This window comes from Gorilla gorilla, chromosome 13 (assembly GCF_029281585.2).
Source record: "Gorilla gorilla gorilla isolate KB3781 chromosome 13, NHGRI_mGorGor1-v2.1_pri, whole genome shotgun sequence".
In the NCBI taxonomy this organism is placed as follows: Eukaryota; Metazoa; Chordata; class Mammalia; order Primates; family Hominidae; genus Gorilla; species Gorilla gorilla.
This window is the reverse complement of record NC_073237.2, coordinates 97,828,943-97,854,031: the sequence shown is the minus strand read 5'-3', so window position 1 is coordinate 97,854,031 and position 25,089 is coordinate 97,828,943. Positions and strand designations below refer to the sequence as shown.

General features: G+C 35.4%; 1 protein-coding gene and 1 pseudogene across 2 annotated transcripts in view; one reads left to right on the top strand and one right to left on the bottom strand.

The window, feature by feature from the left end:
- RNF20 (ring finger protein 20) overlaps positions 1 to 25,089 on the bottom strand; it is a 78,225-nt gene that overhangs the window by 44,587 nt on the left and 8,549 nt on the right. The gene's annotated exons all lie outside the window — the stretch shown is intronic.
- Positions 17,031 to 17,280, top strand: LOC129524697 (cytochrome c oxidase subunit NDUFA4-like; annotated as a pseudogene).

Genomic DNA, 25,089 nt, shown 5'->3' with positions numbered 1-25,089 from the left:
CACTATGGAAAACAGTGTGGAGATTCCTTAAAGAACTAAAAGTAGAAGTGCTATTTGATCCAGCAATCCCATTACTGGGTATCTACTCAGAGGAAAAGAAGTCATACGAAAAAGATACTTGCACACACGTTTATAGCAGCACAATTCACAATTGAAAAATTGTGGAACCAACCCAAATGCCCATCAACAATGAGTGGATAAATAAATTATGGTATGTATATACAATGGAATACTACGCAGCCATAAAAAGGAATGAATTAACACCATTCGCAGAGACCTGGATGAGACTGGAGACTATTATTCTAAGTGAAGTAACTCAGGAATGGAAAACCAAACATCGTATGAGAATATTGTATGAGAACATTCTCATCATATGAGAACGTTCTCACTGATATGTGGAAGCTAAGCTATGAAACACAATGGCATAAGAATTATACAATGGATATTGGGGACTTGGGGGGAAGAGTGGGAGGAGGGCGAGGGATAAAAGACTACAAATATGGTGCAGTGTATACTGCTCAGGTGATGGGAACACCAAGATCTCACAAGTTACCACTAAAGAACTTACTCATGTAACCAAATACCACCTGTACCCCCAATAACTTAGGGAAAAAAGATCGATGGACTGGATAAAGAAAATGTGCTACATATACACTATGGAATATGATGAAGCCATAAAAAAGAATGAAATCATATCCTTTACAGCAATATGGGTGCAGCTGGAGGCCATTATCCTAAGCAAATTAACGCAGGAACAGAAAACCAAATACTGCATATTCTCACTTATAAGTGGAAGCTAAACATTGAGTACACGTGGACACAAAGATGGAAACAATAGACAATGAAGACTGCTGGAGGAGGAAGGGAGGGAGGAAGGTCTGAGGGATGACCTATTGGGTGCTGTGCTCACTGCCTGGGTGATGAGATCATCCATACCTCAAATCTCAGTGTCACACAGAGTTCCCATGTGACAGACATGCACATCTCTTGAATCTAAAATAAAAGTTAAAATTATTTTTAAAATAAATACATAAAATAGTGAGCTTTATTGCCACTATTAAAAGACATCCCAACCCCTTACAAAAGAGAAGCTAAATAGAGTCTGGCTTAAGCTTCCGTGGAAGTCACAAATCCTGGGAAACATACAGCTCACAGCAGTCACTGAGCTGTATACCGCACCCCCAAAACAAAAGCTAGGGCCCCAATAGTAACTTACACTAACTGTATAGTCTCTCCTGTCCCACTCATTGCCTCCCTCAACCCAACAACCATCATCTTGAATCACATGTTTGTCATTCCTTTGCTTTTATTTTTATGTAGTTTTCTTGTATCTAGATGTACCCCTCTAAAAGCACATATTTGATTTTAGTTGCTTTTAACTTTGTGTTTTTAAAACTTGATATCTTATTTTCCTGCTAATGAAACAAAAAGTTTAGCATGTTCTCACATCCTTTCCTTCTCCCTCTCTTCTCCCCCACCCCATTAGCTTGTTATAATCTAGACATTTAATTTTATGTGATATAGATATATTTTCCATTTTTCTTTGGTCTCAAATATTTTTCCAAGCAACAAGAAACACTATTTGATCACCTTTATTTCATAAATTTCTTAGAACACAACATCTTCTTTGTCATTGATTTTCTTTCTTTTTTTCCCATGTCATTGCTTTTCTCATTTCAGCAGCTCATCCGAAATTTGTCTTCACTTTGGAACTTGGTGAGGTAAAGCTTCTGAAATCTTATATACAAGCAGTCCTCATTAAGCATAATTCTGATATATGCAAATTTCAGTTACTGCAATTTAGTTAAATAACAGCAGACTCTAACAGCAATTGTTCAATTTCATTATATAGTTATTATAACTGTGATTAATTACATAAAATAAAAATTTTTCTCTTCAGTCTTCAATCAGCATGTAAATAAGAGATAGATCATGAGCAGTGACCATCCACACCACTCTTTCAAAGTCTGCTGGCGATCAGTCACTGTTCATCTGTAATCAGGTCAAGTGAAAAGAGCAAAGCATGTAGCTGTGTTGCCTCATTGTCTCCCAGTGATAACCAACCTCATGTGATGTTTTTGCAAAAATGGATAATCAAATGAAGGAACTGGCTAACAAAGATGAATTGCAAAAGAAATAAAAAGTGTTAAGTCTGAAAGTGAAATTGGATGTAATTATAAGATTTGAAAATGGCAGCAGCAAAGCAAAAGATGAGAACTAGGTCTGCAGGATGGTACAGTATGAACCATGTTGAAAATGTCTGATAAATACAAAAAATAAGATAAAGTCATATCAACATATTTTAGTTTAAATTGCACCATTTAACAGAAAGCCACTTATCATTGAAATTGAGGATTTACTTCTACTTTAAAGATTTAACAAACAATTCCAATCATTTGGGAAGAATTCATGGCAAAATGTGAAATTAGTTACCACATGGAAAACAAAGAGTAATTACAAGGAGAATGAAGATAAAGTCTGATTTCACCATTTCAGAAATTAGCGTGAATTGATTAATGTTAAACTATCTGGTGAAGCTACTATTGCAAATAAAAATGTTGCTGTAAAATCTGCACTCAGATTCTGAGAAATAGTTAAGGCAGATGGTTATAATGATCAGCAAATATTTATATTGATGAGACAGACTTTTTTTGGAAGGAAATATCATCAAGAATTTAGGCAAAAAAAGAAAGAATCACAAAGTGGCCAATAAGGAGTAAAATAGATTAACTTCTTTAATTAGGAGGTAATTGATACACCATAATTTATATGAAGTAAAGAAAGCAAGCATTATTCAAACTACTCTTGATACTTTTTAATTATGATTTTTAATTAACAAATCATAATTGTATTTATAAGAGACAATGTGATGTTTTAATAAATTTTACCATGTAGAACCACTAAATCAAGATAATTAACATATTCATCACCTCACCCATTTTTTTTGTGGTGAGACACTTGAAATTTACTTTATTAGTTATTTTGAAATATGTTATACACAATCATTAACTAGTCACCCTACTATGCAACAGAACTCAAAATTTATGCCTCCCATCTATCTGAAACTTTATATCCTTTAATCAAACAATTCAAAGATATGAAAATATCATATTCTTGATATTTTTCACAAAGAAATATGTTAATTCTCAATGTTTCTAAGATTTAAATCATAATATACTAAATAAATACTAGTTTTACTATTTTTTCATTTCCTAATACATTTATGAATAAGAGTTCTTAATATTTTGACAAAAATTTCTGAAGGGCATGGAACAATTCCCAGTTTTCTGATTAATTATTAATATAGCTTTGCATGGTTTCAGCAAAACCTTTTTAGTCCTGCATTACCATGTAAACTGAGGAGTGCCTATACTTGGAAACATTTTTACCATGCCTACACATCTGAATAACAGTTTGCTGGATATAAAATTCTGGATTCCAAGTTTTCTTCCTTTAATAATTTGAAAACCCTATATGGCAAAAGGGTCTTTGCCGACATGATCTTCAGAAGGGGAATTATCCTGAATTATCTGGGTGGGCACTAAATGTAATCACAAGGGTCTTCATAAGAGAGAGGCAAAAAGGCCAAAGAAGGAAGAGGTGATGTAATAACAGAGGAAGGGGAATGAAAGGTGACATGAGTGGGATGATGCCCAAGGATGCAGCAGCCTCTAGAATGCAAAATAAGCAAGGAATGGGTTCTTCTTCACAGACTTCAAAAGGAGCAACTCTGCCAACAACTTAATTTTAATCCATAACACTCATTTTGGACTTCTGACCCCAAGAATTTTAGGAGAATAAATTTGTGTTGTTTTGAATCTGTAGTGATTTGTTACAACAGCAGTAGAAAACTAACATAGCACTCAACAAAGATTGACTGGAAAGTTGAATGAATGTAAAATAGCATCACATATATGTACATCCAAATATAACACCTCTCAGCTTCCCCTCCTCAAAGCAGAAACTTAGAGCCAGTTGAAGTGTCCTCTGGTTCTTTTGAGGAGTTCCCAACAGATCCTATACACATACCACATCAGTATAAAGTCATGATGAAGGAAATGGTGCAGACCTGATCAACTATAATTCAGTTTGTTCCATTTTTGGCTCTGATTAGTGACTCAAACCTAGTTGAGTGGGTAGGATGAGAGAGGTGCCACCTTATTCCCTTTAGTTTCCTCCTTCTTTTCTTACACTCTGCCCCCAACCCAACTCCTCTGTTCTCCTCTACTTGCAAAAGAAAAGCCATAGCATTTCAATAGACATAAACACACACTGGTGGGAAATTTTGGTGAGATAATCGCCAACTTCAAACAGCCAAAACTGTCCTTTTACATGCACACACACGCACACAGGCACACATACACACATGCACATGCACATGTAAACATACAGAATGAGAGACAGAGAAAGGACCACAATGATGTTTAATCTGACTTATAAAATTTTGATTTTCTTTCTGCTTTACTATATTGTTATTTTTCCACAGTGAAAATAAATCATTTGTAAGATAAGTAAATAAAACTTTAAAGCAAAATATTTTAATCAGTTAAGCCTATTTTTAGAAGGACTATGGAGTTGCTGCCAAGAGCTAGACAAAAACATGAGAGACACGAAAGGAATGTAGATTCCAATCATTGCAGCAAAGAGGCTGAATACAGAGTGATGGAAGTTAACTAATGTGATGGCTAATTTTATGTGTCACCTTGGCTGAATTAAGGAATACCTAGAGAACTGGTATAGCATTACCTCTGGCTATCTGTGAGGGTGTTCCCAGTGGTGACTGGCATAAGAATCAGTGGACTGAGTGGGGAAGATTCACCTTCAGTGTGGGCAGGCACCATCCAATCAACTGGGGGCCTGAATAGAACAAAAAAAAAAAAAAAAGAAGAGAAAAGAACTTTCTCTTACCCTCTCCTAGAGCTGAGACAGTCTCCTCCTGCTCTTGGACATCAGAACTCCAGGCTCTCCAGACTTGGAACTCCAGGACTCACAACAGTGGCCTCCCAGGTGCTCAGGGCTTCAGCCTTGGACTGAGAATTACTCTATGGGTTTTCCTGATTCTGAGGCTTTTGGACTTGGAATGAGCCACAATATTGCCATCCCAGGGTCTTGAGCTTGCAGAGAGCCTGTTGTGAGACTTCCCTGTCTCCATAATTATGTGAGCCCATTCCCCTAATAAATCTCTTATCTATCTGTCTGTCTATCTATCTACCTATCTGTCCATCCATCCACCCCATTGGTTCTGTTCCTCTAAAAATCCTAATACAGCTGCCAACTCAAATTAGGCAACTAAAATTGTTGCTAAGAGGCATGTGCATTACAATCCTCAATCAATAGAGTGGCATTGTAGCTACAACAGGGCACTTAGCACATCTGTGGGAGGTGATGTCCTTGTTTCATCATGTTCTTTTGTTAAAAATTCAAGTGTGTGGAGTGACGGGTCTGACTGTTCCTAGATTCAGAATGTTAGTTTGGGCTAATCAAAGTTTTATTGTGATAAAAATAGATTAGAACATCTTTTGGACTTACCCAAAATGGTGCCTGCTTTTTGTTTTTTTCTCTTGTGTAAGGTTGGAAGAATCACAAGATTAGGTGATGGTTAGAGGGCAGAGAGGACCATAACACCATTTCCAGTGTCCTCTCACCTTTAGGTTTATGAGCAATTGCAGATACTTCATTGCGGACAATGAAGAAAATCAAGGGTTGTCAGGCAAGATATAGCCACTGCTCAGCACACAGTCTGTATGTGTCTTTGATAAAATGTTTGTGGTATTTTGGTAAAGTAATAGTTTTAACAAAGTAAGGGTTAAAATTTCTTATAAAAAAAGATGTTTCTGCCTATGACTAGTGACAAATGCAGCAATAGGATTTACTTGTTCAATGACACTGAGGTTTCTAGGAAATTTGCATGGTTAATGCTACTATAAAATTCAGCTCCCAAAGTGTCAAAGAGTCAGCTTCCTAAAAACGTGAGTCAATTTGTGAAACCTTAGAGAATCGCTGGGAAACACTCAAACTCTGAACATGGAAAATCCACTGAGATGCTTTTACTTTCTTTTCTCCTTTAAAAAAATTGAATGCAAATATTTCCCCCTTAAATCCACGGAGAGGAAATGAGTAGAAACCATATTGATGAAAGCTATTGTCAGGGTTCTAGTTTCATGTTAGGTGGTGGTTTTAACAATGTGTATTATTGTTGTTATTGTTATTGTTAATAGATAGAAGTCCTTATATAGACATTTGATAAAAGCATATCATGAATCAAGAATCATGATTAATCTCTTCATGTACCCTGTTAAAAAACAAAATTTCAACCAATTTAGTTTAAATGTCTAATTGGCTTTTACTAGTGATTCATGAATCAGTCAGCCTCCCATGTAAAAATGGAGGGAAGCACCACTGGACATGGCAGAACAGTCAGTTTTGTGAGATAGCTTGAGCAAGAACAAGGAAACAGAAAAACACAAAAATAAATTTGGATTGGTTAACATCAGGTTACTTCAGGTCACTTTCTTTGTAAGGGTTAAAGCAGAGAGCATGTTGGCTCAGGGTAACTGGGCCCTTTCTGATTGGCTGCTGTGAATCTCCTATTTTTAGGAAAAACTGGCCTTTGGGGTGGGCAGGGCAGGGTGAGGATTATCTTGCTTCCTTAAAGTTGCAGTTTGATTATGTGGCAATCAGCATGAGTGACTGCATTTTGGTTTGGTCTGTTGGGGTCTAGCAGAGGAGCTCAATCCAAAACAATGGTTTCCTATAAATTTTATTTAACAAACCCTTGCTTTTGGTCAGGCTCTCACCCAGGTGAGACTTAGGGCATCAGTGCTACACTCAGTGATCATCATGCTGGATTTTCAGTCTCAACACATTATTCACAGGTTAGAGTGTCCTCATTATTACACGTTTCTTTGAGTTTTTATCATTCTGGCTGGAGAGAGACTATTTGGCATTGGGTGGATGACTGCATGCAGGAATTTAAGACTTTTGAGAGCATGCACCAGGAAGACTATCCCATCCCAGGTCTGACCCATCCAGAAAACATACAGACTATAGCAAGTACATATTGATAACCCATACTTGGTAGGAGTTAATTGAAATCTAATTATAAATGCTCAGATGGGCCTGATGGACAGGAGTCATCCCAGGAAGAACAGAAACAGACTTTCCTGGCTTCAGAGGTTGACCGATTAAGCACTGATTATGAATAATGTTTGCAATTTTATAATGGTTTCCTCACCAATACCTACTGATTCTTTGTATCATCTTACCAACACCATTATGGGTAAGGAAATGTAAGGAGCCTAACAAAGGTCCCTTAAGGAAGCCTGGGAACACCATATAACCCTCTTCATTTTCCCACAATTAGGAAAGGAAATTAAAATAGCATCCCACTCATTGCCAATATTCTTTTTCATCCTTAGAAGCACTTTGTTGTCCATAGCCAATAGTATCTGGGTTTAAAGAGGCAAAGTCAGGTAGCAGGGAATGTGCTTTATAGCAGGGATCCCCAACCCCTGCTTAACCGGTCTGTGGCCTGGGGTTTGGAGACCCCTGCTATAAAGCATGCTCCCTGCTACCTGGACTGGTAACAGGTCCTTGGCCTGTTAGGAACTGGGCCACACAGCAGGAGGTGAGTGGCAGGTGAGCAAGTGAAGCTTTATCTGTATTTAAAGCCACTCCCCATCACTCGTATTACCACTTGAGCTCTACCTCCTGTCAGATCAGCAGCAGCATTAGATCCTCATAGGAATAAGAACCCTACTGTGAACTGCACATGTGAGGGATCTAGGTTTCATGCTCCTTATGAGAATCTTATGCCTGATGATCTAAGGTGGAACTGAGGCAGCGATGCCAGCGCTGGGGAGCAGCTGCAAATACAGATTAACATTAGCAGAGAGGTTTGACTGCACAGAGACCATAATAAATCAATTGCTTGCAGACTCATATCAAAACCCTATCGGAGAGTGGCAAGTGACAATTAAGCTGCATCTGGTGGCAGGCTTTATAGTGGAAAGTAAGTTGAGATACTTCCATTGTATAGCTGCATCTGGTGGCAGGCTTTAAGTCAGAATCTGCGACTTATTTTAGTCCACGTGTGGCCCGCCCGTTATTTTATTCACCACTGCTGTCCGTGACTCTTTCCCGCATTGTGTACTTGTCACAGTCACAGTTTTGGTAAGCCCATATGCTAACCATAGCCAAAATGAGTAAAAAACAAATGTCAATGGAGAGCTTCTTTGAAAAGGGGAAAATACCCAATTATGAAACAGCAGAAGACTAAGACTGTGAGCAAAAAGAAAGCTCCATTTAAAAGGAAATACCAAGAGTCCTACTTAAATTACAGGTTTATTGCAACAGGTGAGTCACATTCTCCAAGCCCACTATGTATAACATATGGCAACCGGCTATCCAACAAAGCCATGAAAGCTTCAAAACTGCTTCACCACATAGAGACAAAGCACCCTGCATTAAAAGGTAAGCCTCTGCAGTTTTTCAAAAGAAAAAAAAAAAACATGAACATAACGAACAGAAGCAATTATTGAAGGACACCGCTTCATCAAATGTGTCTGCACTCAGAATAATTCTTGGTGGCTAACTGCACTGCTAAAGCTAAGAAGCCCTTTACTATTGGTGAAGAATTGATCCTGCCTGTTGCTAAGGACATATATCATGAACTTTAGGACAGACTGCAGTTCAAAAGGTGGCATGTGTTCCTCTTTCAGCTAGCACCATAACTAGATGAATTGATGAAATAGCAGAGGATACTGAGGCACAACTGTTAGAGAGGATGAATGAGTCTCTGTGGTACACAATCCAGGTTGATGAGCCTACTGATGTTGACAACAAGGCAACAATGCTTGTTTTTGTGCACTATATTTTTCAGGAGGATGTGCATGAGGATGTGTTATGTGCACTTTTCGTTGCCAACCAACACTATGGCTGCAGAACTATTCAAGTCTTTGAATGATTACATATCAGGAAAACTGAAATGGTCATCTTGTGTCACATATGCACAGATGGAGTGGCTGCCATGACTGGACAGCTTTCTGGTTTCACTACTAGGGTCCAAGAGGTTGCTTCTGAATGTGAGTCAGAAGCACCGTGTCATCCATAGAGAAATGCTTGCTAGCTGCACCGTGTCATCCATAGAGAAATGCTTGCTAGCTGCACCGTGTCATCCATAGAGAAATGCTTGCTAGCTGCACCGTGTCATCCATAGAGAAATGCTTGCTAGCTGAGAAACATCACCTGAACTTAACATTTTGCAGCATGTGATTAAAATGATCAACCACATCAAAGTACATGCCCTTAACTGATGTCTGTTTGTGCAGCTCTGTGAGGAGATGGATGCAGAGCACACAGGCCTTCTCTTATATACAGAAGTGAGATAGCTTTCTAAAGGTAGATTGCTGGCCAGAGTTTTTGAATTACAAGAGCCACTTCAAAGATTTCTTTTAGAAAAATAGTCAACACTGGCAGCACATTTCAGTGACACAGTATGGGTCACAAAACTTGCTTACTTGTGTGACATATTCAACCTGCTCAACAAATTCAACCTGTCACTTCGGGGAGAACAACAACTGGGTTCAAGTTGTCAGATAAAGTGGCAGCATTCAAAGCCAAACTAAAATTATGGGGGCCACAAGTGAACGTGGGGATTTCTGACATGTTTCAAACATTAGGAGAGATTTTGAGAGAGACTGAGCCAGGGCCTTCTTTCTTTCAGCTGGTGGGTGATCACCTATCTCAGCTTTCAAAAGAGTCTGAGCATTACTTCCCAACCACAAAAGACCCCCAAACTGGGAAGGAATGGATACACGACCCATTTGTGAATAAGCCAGGTGAATTGACTTTGTCCACGCTAGAAGAGGATCAACTGCTTGACACTGCGAGTGACAGTGGCCTTAAAAGTATGTTTAAGACAACTTCAAATCCTAATTGTCAAGGTGGAATATCCGGCAATTGCCACAAGAGCACTGAAAAGCCTGTTTCCATTTCTAACATCCTACCTTTGTGAAGCAGGGTTTTCTGCAGTGACAGCAAATAAAACGAGGTTACAGAGTAGACTGAATGTAAGCAACACATTTCAGGTGTCATGGTCTTTCCTCACCCTCAGATAGGGCCATCTAATTGCAGGAAAACAAGCTCAGGGCTCCCATAGATTCTGCATTATGGTGAGTTCTATAATTATTTCATTATGTAATACAATGTAATAATAATAGAAATAAAGTGCACAATAAATGTAATGCACTTGAATCATTCTGAAACCATCCCCCGACCCTGTCTGTGGAAAAACTGTCTTCTACAAAGCCAGTCACCAAAAAGGTTGAGGACCGTTGCTTTATAGTTTTTCTTTTTAGCTGAAGGATTTAGATAACAGACCTCATGGGGTGGAGTAATAGTTTTGGCATGAAAGCTGGGTAGAGCATCTCCCTGATAGCAATAGAGGCTTTTTATAGGAGCCTCTTTGTTATGATAGCAATCTCTTTAGACAGCAGTACAGCAGTAAGGAACTCATCAACTTATGGGTCATTTTTTATTGACGTGCCTGCAGATGTGAAGAAATCTTTTTGTTTCCAAAGCATTCCAAAGTTATGAACCACCGCAAAGGCATAGCAACTGTCAGTCAGACTGGTTTTTAGATAAAATACAGGCACGGGCAAGTGCACAAAGCTCTGCCTGTTGAGCGGACTTCAAGTAGGGAAGTTTGCCACTTTCAATGAACTCATATTGGATGGTGGATGCATATCCAGCACAAAAGTTTTCTTCCTGATCTTTAACATTAAGATCCATCCAAAAAAAAAAAAAAAAACACTCAAAAAGGATTTTGAAAAGGAATGTCCTGCAAATCAAGATGGGAAATAATGACTGATTGAGAGGTTACCATTTTACAGTCATGTGGTTGATCTTCATCAAATAAGGGCAACAAAGTAGGATTGGGAGCATGATAGCATTTCAAATGAAGATTAAACAGTGAGATTAAAAGGATTTCATAAGAGATTAGTCTGCTCACAAAAAGATGTTGGACACAGCTAGAATTGAGAAGACTGTACTGCAAGTGGTGTGTGGGGATACACAGCATTACCTAAGATCAGATTTCCAGAAGCTACAACCAGTTTTTCCACCACATCTAGCTTTAAGGCAATTGGGTATGCCCTAGTGACTGAGTTTAATTAAGCACTATAATAATCCATGGCCCAAGCTTTCCACCATGTAGCTGTGTGACCATTCCCAAACTCTGGTTATTACTCTCTTGCACAAACAGGGTGGAAGGTTTTGAATAATTGAGCAATCCCAAAGCAGGGGAGCTTTGTTATTTTGTAATGCCCTTATTATCCTACAAAGGCTGTCTCGTGTTTTTTCTTCCCAAGGAAGGGGTTCAAGAACTGAGCTTTTAGGGGTTCAAGAACTGAGCTTTTAGACTTCATAAATGTTAATAGGAAAATATTAGGGACTCACACAGAGCAATATCCAACTAAACCTAAACACCTGCAAAGTTGTCTCCTATTTACAGGTCTGGGCAAATCTTGGATAAGCCTAACTTTATTAGGAGACAGTTGGAGACTTGCAGCACTTAGATCATGTCCCAAATAGTGAACAGTATCTGATGATAACCATAATTTGTCTTGGGAAACCTTATGTCCCTTCTCTACTAACCATTGTAACAGATAGATAGAGTCCTGTTGGGATACCTCCTTAGTCAGCAAACACAGTAAGAGGCCATCCACATATTGCAAGAGAGAGTCAAGCCTCTAGGAACTGGAGAGCACTCAAGTCTCAAGCACTTGAGAGGAATAGGAGGGGCCTTCAGTGAACCCCTGAGGCATGATTATCCAGGTATATTATTGATTATTCCAGGTGAAAGCAAACAGATATTGACTGTTGGGGTCAACTAGAATGCTAAGGAAGGTTAATCATAGGTATACCACTGTAAACCACTTAGAATTTGGGAGAAGCTGTGACAAAAGAGTAGGGTTTGGAACCACGGGAAAATGGGAAATAACTATCCTGTTAATGGTTTGTAAATCCTCAACAAATTGCTACCTTTGGCTGTTAGGTTTTTACAGGGAAGATTGGGGAGTTACAAGGACTGGTACATGATATAATTAATCTCTGAGCAATTGAGTCTTCTATTATTGGCTCAAGACTTTGTATGGCCTCCAGCTTTAGTGGATGTTAAGGGAATTTGGGAAGAGGCTTAGTGGGGTCTATTTAAATTTTAATAGGCTCTGCACTTTTTATTCTTTCAATACTAGTATTAGACATGGCCAATATGCCACTGAGTTTCTCGGTTAAGTCAGGAGCATTTTGTAGACCGTCCTCTTCCTCTGTATCTAGGACAGATGGTCAAGCGTACAGGAGATCTGGCTCAGGTGAGTCAGGAAATTTCAGAGTCAAGTCTCTGTTAGAGGCAAATCATATCAGGCCTTTTAGCTCAGACAGAAGGTCTCTGCCCAATAACTTGACCAGAGTTGTGTTACACAGCAAAATACAACGTTTTTCAGAAAAGGGCCTTGAGTCACTTGTATAGGTTGAGAAGCAAATTCTTCTTGAATTTGATTTCATACCTCCACAGCTAACATTTCCTTTTTGTTCCAAGAGAAAGGCTATCTTGTAAAAGTGGGGTGTAAAGTAAAAAGAGTGCCTCGAGTGTCTACCAAAATTGGGTGAGATCTCCAATGGATTTTTATCTTTGTATCCTCCTGACTATTTAAATGCATAACTGGTAGCGGCTTACCATAGTTTTCCACAGAGGCCCATCAGTCCTGGTGTCATGTCACCTACTACTGGAGAATAGGCAGCCTGTGTTTAGAGGCCTCCTTTGAAATCTTTGAGGGCAGTTCCTATTCCAATGTCCCAGTTGTTTGCACAAATGGCAACATTTTATTGGAAACTGCTTTTTTAACGGTAACTTCTTAAGAAAGCACTGTGGTAGGTCCAAAGGTCATTTAAATTGTTGATGCTATGGAGTTGCTGAAATTGCAAAACCAATATTTGGAAGCTCTTTGTTTCTTATCTTATTCTGAGGTCCTTTCAAAATATTCAGCTATAATCACTAATTCAGCTAAACCTGTAGGCACCTACCTATCTTTTGTGTTTTTACGAACCAGATAATTTCAGGGGAGAGTCCATTTACAAAGGGGGTGGGTAGGGTTGGTTGGGTTGTATTATCCACTGTGTAGAAGGCAGAATGCTAAAGAAGAGAGCTTCCCTAGGTTTAGAAAATTCTTTAACTATAGCCCTAGGTTTGGAAAATTCTTTAACTCTAGCCCTCATTTTTTGTCCAAAGATCAGAAGTCACTCGAGGACTATCTCCTGAATTCTCAGGTGGTTGTTTCTTATAAGGAAACTATATAACCATTTTTTTTATTCAGAGAAGAAAGATAATTCAGACAGAGGGTCAGTAGGCTGGAAATACCCAAGAAAAGGAGAATAGAGAGGGGCAATAGGACTCCTATCAATCATACCATCCTTGGTGTGGGAGATAGCTTGTATTTTCAATTTTTCATTAGCTTTTTGCAATAAATCTAAAATGTCCATTTTAGAATCTTGTAATCTCTTAGAAGCTTCTATCTGTCAATTAAAATATGCATCCAATTCTGTCTTCGTAATTCAGGAAACCTGGGTTTCAAGTACCCCTTTTAGATGAACAATCTTCTCCATTTGGAATGTTCCACATATGGCTATTGTAATTCTGAATTATCTTTGGTTAAAAAAAATGCCACTTTTGTAAGTATTCACAGCTTCTGGAGCATAATTTTCATATGTGAAAAAGATAGGCTTACTGCAAAGTGGAGTACTCAGTCCTTTAGATAGTAGGATCCCATTTTTACATTGAAACTTGGGTCTCTCGGAGCTGAGATAAAAGCTTAAGGAGGAAATGTCATAGGGTTCAGTTGTGTGCTATTTTCATCATGTTCTTCATTGCATAGACATTTTCTTGAGGTTGGCGGGTGACCTAGTATCATCTAACCCATCTATGACCAACTTATCCTAACATAGGAGTCTTTTTGTAGGTGACAGGGTCCACTGGCAGCTTTTTGGTGCCCAACCCAATGCCCACCAGCCAAGTTGTGGCTTGGCTCTGAGATTCCCTTGACCAACTTAGCCAGTGATTTTTCCTTACCTTAGCCCATTAGAATAAAAGTAATGAAGGGAAGGAAACCCAAATTTCTGAAAACTTGTGAAAGGTGGAGTCACCTTCTGGAAGTAACTGCCATTTACTGCAATTGCTCTCAGTTACCTTTAAAACTAAAGGCCACTGATCACTGTTAACACCCAAAATCATATGCCCTATGACAGCACAAACAAACTCTTGGGACAAAAAAGCCAAAGAGATCAGGGTGCTCAAATGTAAAAGACAGCAGAGCTTGGACCTGAGAGAAACAGAGAGGCACAGAAAGAGAGAGAAAGTTGCTCATGACTTCCAGGCTCTATGAGGAAGACAGTAGACTTTAAAGGTATCAGCAGTCTTTCCTTTGGGTCCCTTTGTGGTTGCCAGAATTGTTAAAAATAAAGTTTCAACAAATTTAATTTAAAGATGTAAATGGCTTTTATTAGTGACTCATGAACCAGGCAGCATCCCACCTACAAATACAGGGAAACTCCACTGAACATAACAGAACAGTGGTTTTTTTGTAAGGTAGATTAAGCAGGAAAAAGAAAAGAGAGTAATACAAGAACCAAGAAACCAACCAAAAGAAAAAACAAACACACACACACACAAACAAATAAAAAACAGAAAGCAGATTGGTTAATATCAGGTTACTTTCGTAGTAAGGGATAAAGTAGAGAGGACTTCCTTATCATGCTGGCTCAGGTTGATTGGTCCCTTTCTGATTGTTTGCTGTGAATCTCCCACTTTTTTAGAAAAAAACTGGCCTTTTGGGGGATTATCTTCCTTCCTTTGAGTTTCAGTTTGATTATGTGGTACTTAGCATGGACTACATTTTGGTTTGGTCCGTTTGGGTCTAGTGCAGGAGCTCAGTCCAAAACAATGGCCTCCTATAAATTTTATTTAACAACCCTGAAAGTCCAATTTTTTAAAAGCAGAACAGAACAAAAGAGTGGGGAAACATAGCAAACTCTTCTTACCACAATTGGTACCCAGTGAATGATATGGGGAGGGGAGAAGTTTAGAGTAGAATCAAAAAGGGGGATTTCCAGAGGGGAACCAGGATGCTATAAGCTTGTCTTCCCAGGACTTTTTCCAGGCTTTCCCAGGTTACCACCTCTCTTACCTCCACCTCCCACCCCAGAACTTTTCAATTCATTTTCTTTTATAAAAGACCTTGATGGCTTTTCAATTTGGGGTTCTAATCTGAAAAAAATGGCTCCCTGTGGTAGAGAATGTAATTATTATTATCTATGCATAACAATAATCATATAAAATTATAATAATAAACATCCTTGAAACTACCACCCAACATGAAAATTATAACCTTATGATTTTAACAAACTGAGTATGAAACAACTTCAAATAACTGGGTATTCCTCTTCATAATCCATATTGGATTGTTTAATAGCATATAATAAGACAAAGTAACAGTAACTTGAAAAAAAAAAAATAGTTAACCTTCTCAAGTGAAAGAAGTCTGGAAGAAGGAGGACCAGGATTGAGGCTCCATGGTGACCAAGGATCTGAGACTTCCTTCATTTGCTTTGCCATCTTTAACTTGAAGCTTTTTTTTGCAAGATCGCTTTTTAGTCCAAGATGGCTGTAAGAGTTCCAAGCTTCATGTCTGCATTCCAGACAGCAGGAGAAGCTTTCCTGGAAAACTCACCCAACTACTTCAGCTTATATCTCATTCACACCCCAACCATGAGAAGTGAGAGAGAAATGTAGTTTTTCATTTGGGCACACTGCTCTAGAATCTATCACAAAGGATGAAAAGGAGTATTTGCTACTGGATTGGCATCTGGCAATCTTGTGCCACATGCTTTGTGCACAAATGCTGCTCAACACTGAAAAATATTTTTATCAACCCACATCTTTATTCTTCCCTCACTCACCTCCATTCCCCATGAAAAAAAGGAACTTTTGGCCCAAAGTGCATCAAAATTATGATTATGAGAAGTGGCAAGAAAAAGATGTCTTTCTTATAGATGTTCTTTTCTGAAGAATCTGACAGAGCCAGGATTCATGTTCTTCTGACCTCTGACCTGCAAAATGCTGTAGGTGTGGCCAGGTCTCTAGGAGATAGCACAGAGACCAGAGCAAGGGACATCCAAAGCTAGTTATCTGGGGATGGAAGAATGCCCTAACAGGAAATGTAAAGGCACACAATGTATTCTTCTTTTGGGCTCCTCATGGTTTTCCTAATCCTCTACCCCTATAAGATCAGATTTTTGGTATCAGGATGGTGGGGTGACATTTTGTTTTATAGTATAAATCTCAGTGTCTGTCATTGGAGGTATTTGATGTCTGTCATTGGAGGTATTTGGCTGGGTGAGGGGGAAGAGTCTCATTACTGGAATCACAGAGGCATAGCTTTAGTTTTAACTGCATAAGCATTTAGAAATTATCTCCGTGAGAACTCATCCATTTAAAGTTTTCATCATTTGGAACTTCTAGGATACCACATCCAAACCCAAAAGAGTACATCACTGAGGACAGAGGTATTTTCTCAACAAGTTCAAACATGAAACTGGGATAACATTTCAGATCGCACTTCCCTTTTCTACCCCTCAAAAATTCCAGATTAAGAGTGTCAACAGAGTATTTAGGATTTAGAGAGGAAGATGCCTCCAAAACAAACCCATTTGAAATGTATCTGTAGAGCCAAGGATTTTACCCACACTGGGGACCACAGGAAATGACCTACCCTGAGATGTGTTTGGTATTTTTGAAAGAGGGCGACTCTAAGCTGGACATTTGGTGATGAGAGAGGATAGAGAAAGGAAAACCTTGTTTTATCTGTGTAGGTGTCTTTTGTGATCTTAAAAGTTATTATCCAGCAGATACTACTTAGCCCAGGGCCCGGTGGCTACGCTGGTTCTTTCCTTTCCAATCGGAGGCCTCTGCCGCAAACATGTTCCACCAGATCATCAGTCAGGCCAAGATACATCTGAACTTGATCCCCCTTTTTTGTATTTACTGGAGCTGGAGGTACTAGAGCAGCACTGTATCTCTTGTGTCTGGCATTGTTCAATCCAGATGTTAGTTGGGACAGAAAGAATAACCCAGAGCCCTGGAACAAACTGGGTCCCAATGATCTGTACAAGTTCTACTCAGTGAATGTGGATTACAGCAACCTGAAGAAAGAAGGTCCAGATTTCTAAATGAAATGTTTCACTATAAAGCTGCTTTAGAATGAAGGTCTTCCAGAAGCAATCCACACAATTTTCCACTTAACCAGGAAATATTTCTCCTCTAAATGCATGAAATCATGTTGATGTAATCTACTGGGGAGATTACACTGATTAATAAATAACTGAAACTTGAAAAAAAAAGTTATTATCCAACTTGATAGCCAGAAAACTGGAGTCTGGAAATCTGAAATATCACCTTCCTCTTTCCATGCGGCTCTTCTTCCTGCTTGTCAATGGAATTCACTTTCCGTGGTACCATGTTGTTCAGCCATCAGATCCAGCTCAGCTCATATTCTGAATCATTGCTAATTCTAAGGGTAAGTTTTTCTGTTGTGGCTACAGCATCACTATGGTAGCAGTACAGCACAGAGTGGGAAATGCAAAGAAGAATCAAACTGCATTCTGTAGGCCCAGGAGAAGTCAGATGTGTATGTGCAAAAGGGAGCAATGGTAATGTGGCTTCATGCTGGATATCCTGGAGAGAGAAAAGGTTGACTTTCTTTTTAAGCTCCAACTTCTATTTCACATAAAGCAAATCAACTACTTTTTTTACAATGAGTTGTGAAGTTGTGAAATGTATCCACTTGCAGAAAAATAATTCCACAGGTGTGTATAGCTGTGTATATTTTTTGAAATTTATAGTCTATACACTGGGATAGAATTTAAGGAATCAGAAATCACTTTTTCTCATGACAGTCCCCCACCACAGACATCAGACATCAACTTTTTCCCAAACGTTAAGCACTTAAAAAATAGGCCCAGAAAAGGGCATATTGCCTTTTTCCTTCTATCAAGAAGGGGATCTAGATCTTCATCAGTTTGCCAAACCAGAAATGCAGACTAATAGGTGTATCTTCCTGTCTCCTCCCTTTCCTGAGCTTCTTTTAATTTCCCACTCATTATCTTCTCCCTGCTTTTCTGTCTTCATTTCCATCTACCTTCTTTTCAAAAGGACTCACAATGACTTTCAAAAACATACTGTATCATGAGCACTCTGGTGGGCTGACTAATGCCCCCCAAAGATATCTATTTCCTAATCCCTGAAACCTGTGAATATGTTACCATACATAGTAAAAAAAAAAACAAGTCTTGCAAATGTGATTAAATTAAGAACATTGACATGCAGCGATTATCTGGATTATCCGGGTAGGCCCATTATAGTCACAAGTGTCCTTGTAAGAAGGAGGCAGGAGAGTCAGAGTTAGTAGTCACAGATGTGGTGATGTATGTAAAAGGTTACAGTAATGCGAGGAAGAGCCTCAATGATCCAAGAAATGTGTGAGAGCCCTAAAAACTAAAAAAGACAAGAAAATGGATTCTCTCCTCAGAGCCTCAGGAAGGAACCAGCTCTGTTGACACCATGACTTTGGATTACCAGGACTGACTTCGGACTTCTAAGATAATAAATTTGTGTGTTTTTAAGACATTAAAGTTGCGATAATTTTTATAGCTGAAGTAGGAAACTAGTAAAAAGACCAAGAAACAGTTCCAGATTAAAGGAGATTAAAGAGGCAAAACAAATACATGCAAAACATAATTCTGGATTTGATCTTGAACTAAACTTTTTTCTTCGGGTAAAAAGTATATTAGTGAGACAAATGATGAAATTTAAACAAGGGCTGTATATTAGATAATATATTATATTAATATTAATTTCTCAATTTTGAAAATTAAATTAGGGTTGTATATAATGTCTAGAATGTCTTTGTGCTTATAAAATAGACATGGAGGTAGAGATAAAGGAACATTGCGTCTGCAAGTTAATCTCAAGTAGTCACCCCCTCATGCACACACAAATATTGTGAAAGTTGTCAGAATAAAAATGGAGTGACTAATGTCAAGAAAATTCCAACAAATAAAGCCACGGAAGGCCATGAAGAGAGAGTTCTCACATTTGTATGCCTGATAACACAAAAGACTACAAAAATCACAACTTTGCACAAAGGCCATTGCAACCTTATGCAAAAGATATTTCTGCACAGACATCTGTCCAGCAACTGCCTGTCCAACCTCAAAATGGTGTTGCGCTTGTTACAGATCTTAGTAGTCAGGAATAATTACTTCAAAACAATTATGAAAGCCTCCTTTTTTTTTCTTTAAAAACCTTAGCCTTCCTTTACCTCCTTGAGTACAAACATAGTTTACTACGGCATGCATATTCCCACTGCAATGCTCTATTCCCAAATACACAATTTTTTTTTCCTTTTTGAGAGACTCTGTTATTTAGGTTGACATATATGATATCAGAAGTGGGATGTGAAAAAGGTCACTATTGGAAGAAACTGATGGCTTTTGGAACCAGTGTGCAGTACTCACTTGAGCCCTTTGATCCCTCCACTTCCACAGCTCACCTTTTTGGCCCTTATGAGCTGAGCCTTTCTCCTTTCGACAGAGGCTTTTTTACTTTATTTGGGATCTAGTTTAAATAAGGCCACTTTAATAAGAAATCTTACATCCCTTCTGGGCTATAAAATACTTTTTTTTTCCAGTCTTTTCTGGTAAGTCCTGGTATAAAGACAAGTCTTTTTCGATTGAATACTCTTGCTTTCTAGAGAATTTACATTCGGTCTGTGAGGCATGTCTTCTCTGGGTTCCGTGTGTAGTTTAGTATTTCATTTGATCTGCACGCCTGGGTTAAAATTTTGTGAACACTCTTACCTTGGTTTCTTTTGATTACGTTTGACTCCTTTCCCTTATTATTTCTGAAAATCTTCTGGGAAGAAAAAAATAAACATTCTAAACAGTAGACACAAGATAGCTAATTAAAAGCCACTAGAGCAGTCACCACCATCTAAAACACCAGTGTAAACCCCTGATATTCCCTGGATTTATAGGATTTATAGTTTTGTTGCTCTTAAGGGATTAATAAGAAACACAATGGAATTCTCAAATATTAAGGCATGCCAGGTTTCCTGGGCCTCCAGCTGGCTACATAAATGGCCGTTATTTTTAAAACCTGCAACTATACAGTTAACATGTAGTCTTTTAAGTTCTATATCTCTCTATTTTTTTCTTCCTACTTTAAATATGTTGGCTTTTCTGCTAGTGGTGAAATAAAACTCACTGCTGTCTCACTGCTCTGGCATTCCAGCCAAGATTTAAAAAAAAACAAAAATTCTTAAAGGGCTACCATATTAACGGCTTTACAAATTACAACAGCTCCACAGTAACTAACAACATGGACACCTTCCAAAAATATAAATTTAGGTTTGGCTGATTAGCAATTGTGTACAATAATAAAACATTTAATTCAAAAATTAATAATCTAAAAAAAAACTGTTAAAATGCTTCCCTGCCCTCATGTGCTAATCAAACAAATCAGACTGGCAAACAAAAGACTTGTTTTACTAATTTGCTTTAGTAATTGTAAAATTGTTACTAATTCAAAGCAACTTGGGAGATGTTTTTCTCATACAATTCAGCTAGTCCTCACCACAATGCAAACATTAAAAGTTTAAATCTAAACTCATCTAAAACTGGACAAAAAGGAATTAAACAGGTTTTTAAAAATCAAACTGCCCTGAAAAATGCTTTACTCAAAATTTTGGTCCACAGTCTTACCTACTGGGGCAAATAAGGTTTAGCCATATAAACAGGTTCCAATTTTGTCAAAAATATAATTTGGATCCAACTATCTTTTACAAACTGATGAGTTTACATTACTATCCCCTAACTAAAATTCTAAAATAAAAACTATAAGCTCTTTGTTTGTGTATGTATGTGTTTAAATAAATTTATACATATGTACATGTATTGTGTTGTATGTTGTGTCTACATGGCAAAATCTGGCTTAGTGGACCCAAATTCCCTTAAAAATTTTTATTTAGATAAATGGGCACTCATATAAAATATAGAATATATAGTTATTAACCCAAATGCTTCTTAGTTCATGACTTAAGTAAATCTTTAATAAATAAGCTGGTTTTTAAATTATTGATAAAATAAAAATAAAAATGTCTTCAAAATTGTCAACATACATTTTCGCCTGGGTTTACTGGTCAGACAACTTTATATTTTTTCTTATATAGATAGATACACACACACACACACATATACGTTTATATATATTAAGGTGTCAGGGTTTGGCATGAGAGTTATGAAACTATTAACCCAGCCTAAAACAAAATGACCCTTATGTAATATTTTGATAAATAAAACTAAGTTAATATTGTTGGTTTAAAACAACAGCTAACTCTTCCAAGTTATTGGGATAATACTCATGTATTTAACTTTAAGGTTCTCACTTAGGTGAATACCTAATGTTTACACATCATAAAAATTGTTAACAAAAAAAGTAACTTGAAGTAGTGACAATCTTTGTCTAATATCTCAGTTCTTATAAATAATCTAGGTAAACGGTTAAAATTAAATTAAGTAAATATAAATGAAATAAATGCTTATAAATAAACTTTTCATAGAACTTAAAATCTTAAAGTTCTGTTAAATTAAATAATAGATATTCATTAAATGTCTGAGTTATTTCCAAATAAAATTTAAAAATTGTTATAGAAAAATGTTTCTAAAAATTATAAAATAGTTCTCATCCATAAATGAGATAGATGATTCCAGATTTCTTGCTTCCTAAGTTTTCACTCAAATTTAAGGTTACTAACAGTTAAAAATTCTAATTAATATGTAATTCTGTACATAAAGTGTACAAAAAAGTTTTTAATATTTAAAAATAATGAAAAAACATTCTTTATTGAAAAAATAATTTTGTCTAATTTGAAGGTCATTTTAAATTTGTTTCAAAATATAGATTAAAAAACAATAAAAACAAACCAATAAATTCAAAGAATGTAAAACATGCTATAAAAATGTATTTTTGGTAAAAATAACAGCTAAAGCAATAACTTTGTATTAAAAAAAATTTTGTATGGTATATTTGTGTCCTAAACTAAAATAACTGTTTTTGGTTTTTTTAAAGAACATGTAAGACAAACCAAAATGTCTAAACATGTAATCAATGGTGTATACAAGTTCTAATGAAGTTCATTAAAAATGTATTTAAAAATTTTTATGGGTGATCAGGTGATATTATAACTTTTTAGAAATTATTTAAAAGTCTTTCTAAAGATTAAGCTTTGATATTAAAAATACACTAATACAAAACTAAAAATTATGGTCTTCTACATTGAAACAATAACGTTTTCTTAAAATATTAATTTGCTCTTACTAAAATTACAAGTTTTGATTTTTAATTCTAAAATGTATATTTTTAAACTTCTCAGATTTACATCTCAAAAGTTCAACTTTTGCTGGACTTCGCTGCACATGATTTGCAGATCACACATCATTGCCTTCTGTTCTTTCTCCCCTTAGAAAAAGATTTATCTTTTTTCTTAGTTGAGGTGATAACTCTCTCTGTCAACCTTTGTCAACTCCTGTAACTTTTCTTTCTCTGGTTTTAACCCTGCTCTTCTGGCATAATGCTGAGATGTTGTCATAAAGTTCTAAAAAAACAATATTTTCCTCCAGTGTAACTTGATTCTTTAGTCTTGGCTTTTCTTGACATGCCTAAATTGTTCCGTATAACCAAAACTTTTCATGCTGTTAGTAAGAGCCAATGTATTTCCCTGCTCAAGGCATTTTCCTGTTTACATTCCTCTATAATATAGTTCACTCACTTTTCCGGTGTCTGAACACACTTTTCTGGCATCTGATTAAATTCAAGTACCCATTTCCTCAGATTTGACTTTCCAGTTATTTAAATGAGCTTCACATAAGGAAACGTAATCACACTATGGGAGGATTTTTTTGTTTTCTTTTGGTTTAGTTTTTTACCTTTTTGTAACTGGCCTTAAAAAAAAAACTCAAAGATTTTATGTTTTATTAAGATAATTGCTGCATTGAATTTACTAGGTTTTGGATTACTTTAAAAGTAATAAAGAAAGCTACATGGATGTAAAAAAAATAACCCTTTTAACCCCTTTAAAACTCTATTTTTTTAAGTCTTTTGGTTATCACTCTGGTTAAATAAATAAATTTTATTTAGCCATGACCTGTAATTCTGTTTTAAACAAGTGTTTTAAACCTTTGACATCTTTGGTAGGTTTCCCTAGGTTCAAAATCCTAAATTAGGTCTTTCTGACTAAAATTAACTTTAAAATTTTCCAGTTGAGCCACAGAAAGCCTATATATATTATATATAAAATATAAATATATATTATATATAAAATATAAATATATATTATATATTAATATAAATATATATTATATATTATATATTATATATATATAATATAAATATATGTTATCTATTATATATTATATATATAAAATATAAATATATGTTATATATTATATATTATATATAATATATAAATATATGTTATATATTATATATTATATATATAAAATATAAATATATATCATATATATTATATATTATATATATAAAATATAAATATATATCATATATATTATATATAATATATATAAAATATAAATATATATAATATATATTATATATAATATATAAAATATAAATATATATAATATATATTATATATAATATATGAAATATAAATATATATAATATATAATATATAATATATAAAATACATATAATATATACCATATATAATATATATTAAATACATATAATATATACCATATATAATATATATTAAATACATATAATATATACCATATATAATATATATTAAATATATATAATATATACCATATATAATATATATTAAATATATATAATATATACCATATATAATATATATTAAATATATATAATATATACCATATATAATATATATTAAATATATATAATATATACCATATATAATATATATTAAATATATATAATATATACCATATATAATATATATTAAATATATATAATATATACCATATATAATATATATTAAATATATATAATATATACCATATATAATATATATTAAATATATATAATATATACCATATATAATATATATTAAATATATATAATATATACCATATATAATATATATTAAATATATATAATATATACCATATATAATATATATTAAATATATAATATATTATAAAATATATATAATATATACCATATATAATATATATTAAATACATAATATATTATAAAATATATATAATATATAATATAGTATATATTATATATAATGTAGTATATATTATATATTATATATAAAAATATATATATTATTTTTATATATATATTTATATATATATAAATATATATATATATAATATATATAAAATCTTATAGAAATAGTAAATAATTAGGCATTTGATAAATTGCAGAAAAGACATTGTCAAATAATAAATGATAGTAAATCTTTCAGTTACATTTAGGGATATGGTATTGATATAAATGTTCCAAAAATTATATAAATTCATAAAAATCTAATGTTATCAGTGATAATTTGATTGTTATATTAATCTTTTCTAAAGTTATATTTATATAAATATGCTATTCAGGTAACTAATTGAAAAAATATATAAAATTTATAAAAGTCTAATGGTCCTGGTGTAATGCTGTCAGTCCTGATTCTGGTTATCTTAAAATGCTACATACAGTAAAAATAACTAGTTTCCTTGTCAACTGAAAACTTTCATCAGATTTTGACCATGGCTATTCTGAGTCCTTGTTATCCACAGTTATTGCTTTGAGTCCTTTAAAAGTTTTTGCAATCAGCTATAGTCTAAAATTGCTTTTCATGGAAAAGCAATGAATTCTAATAAGTACTCACACAGATTTCTGATAAGTTTTAAATCAATGAACTAAATAAAAATTTCCAT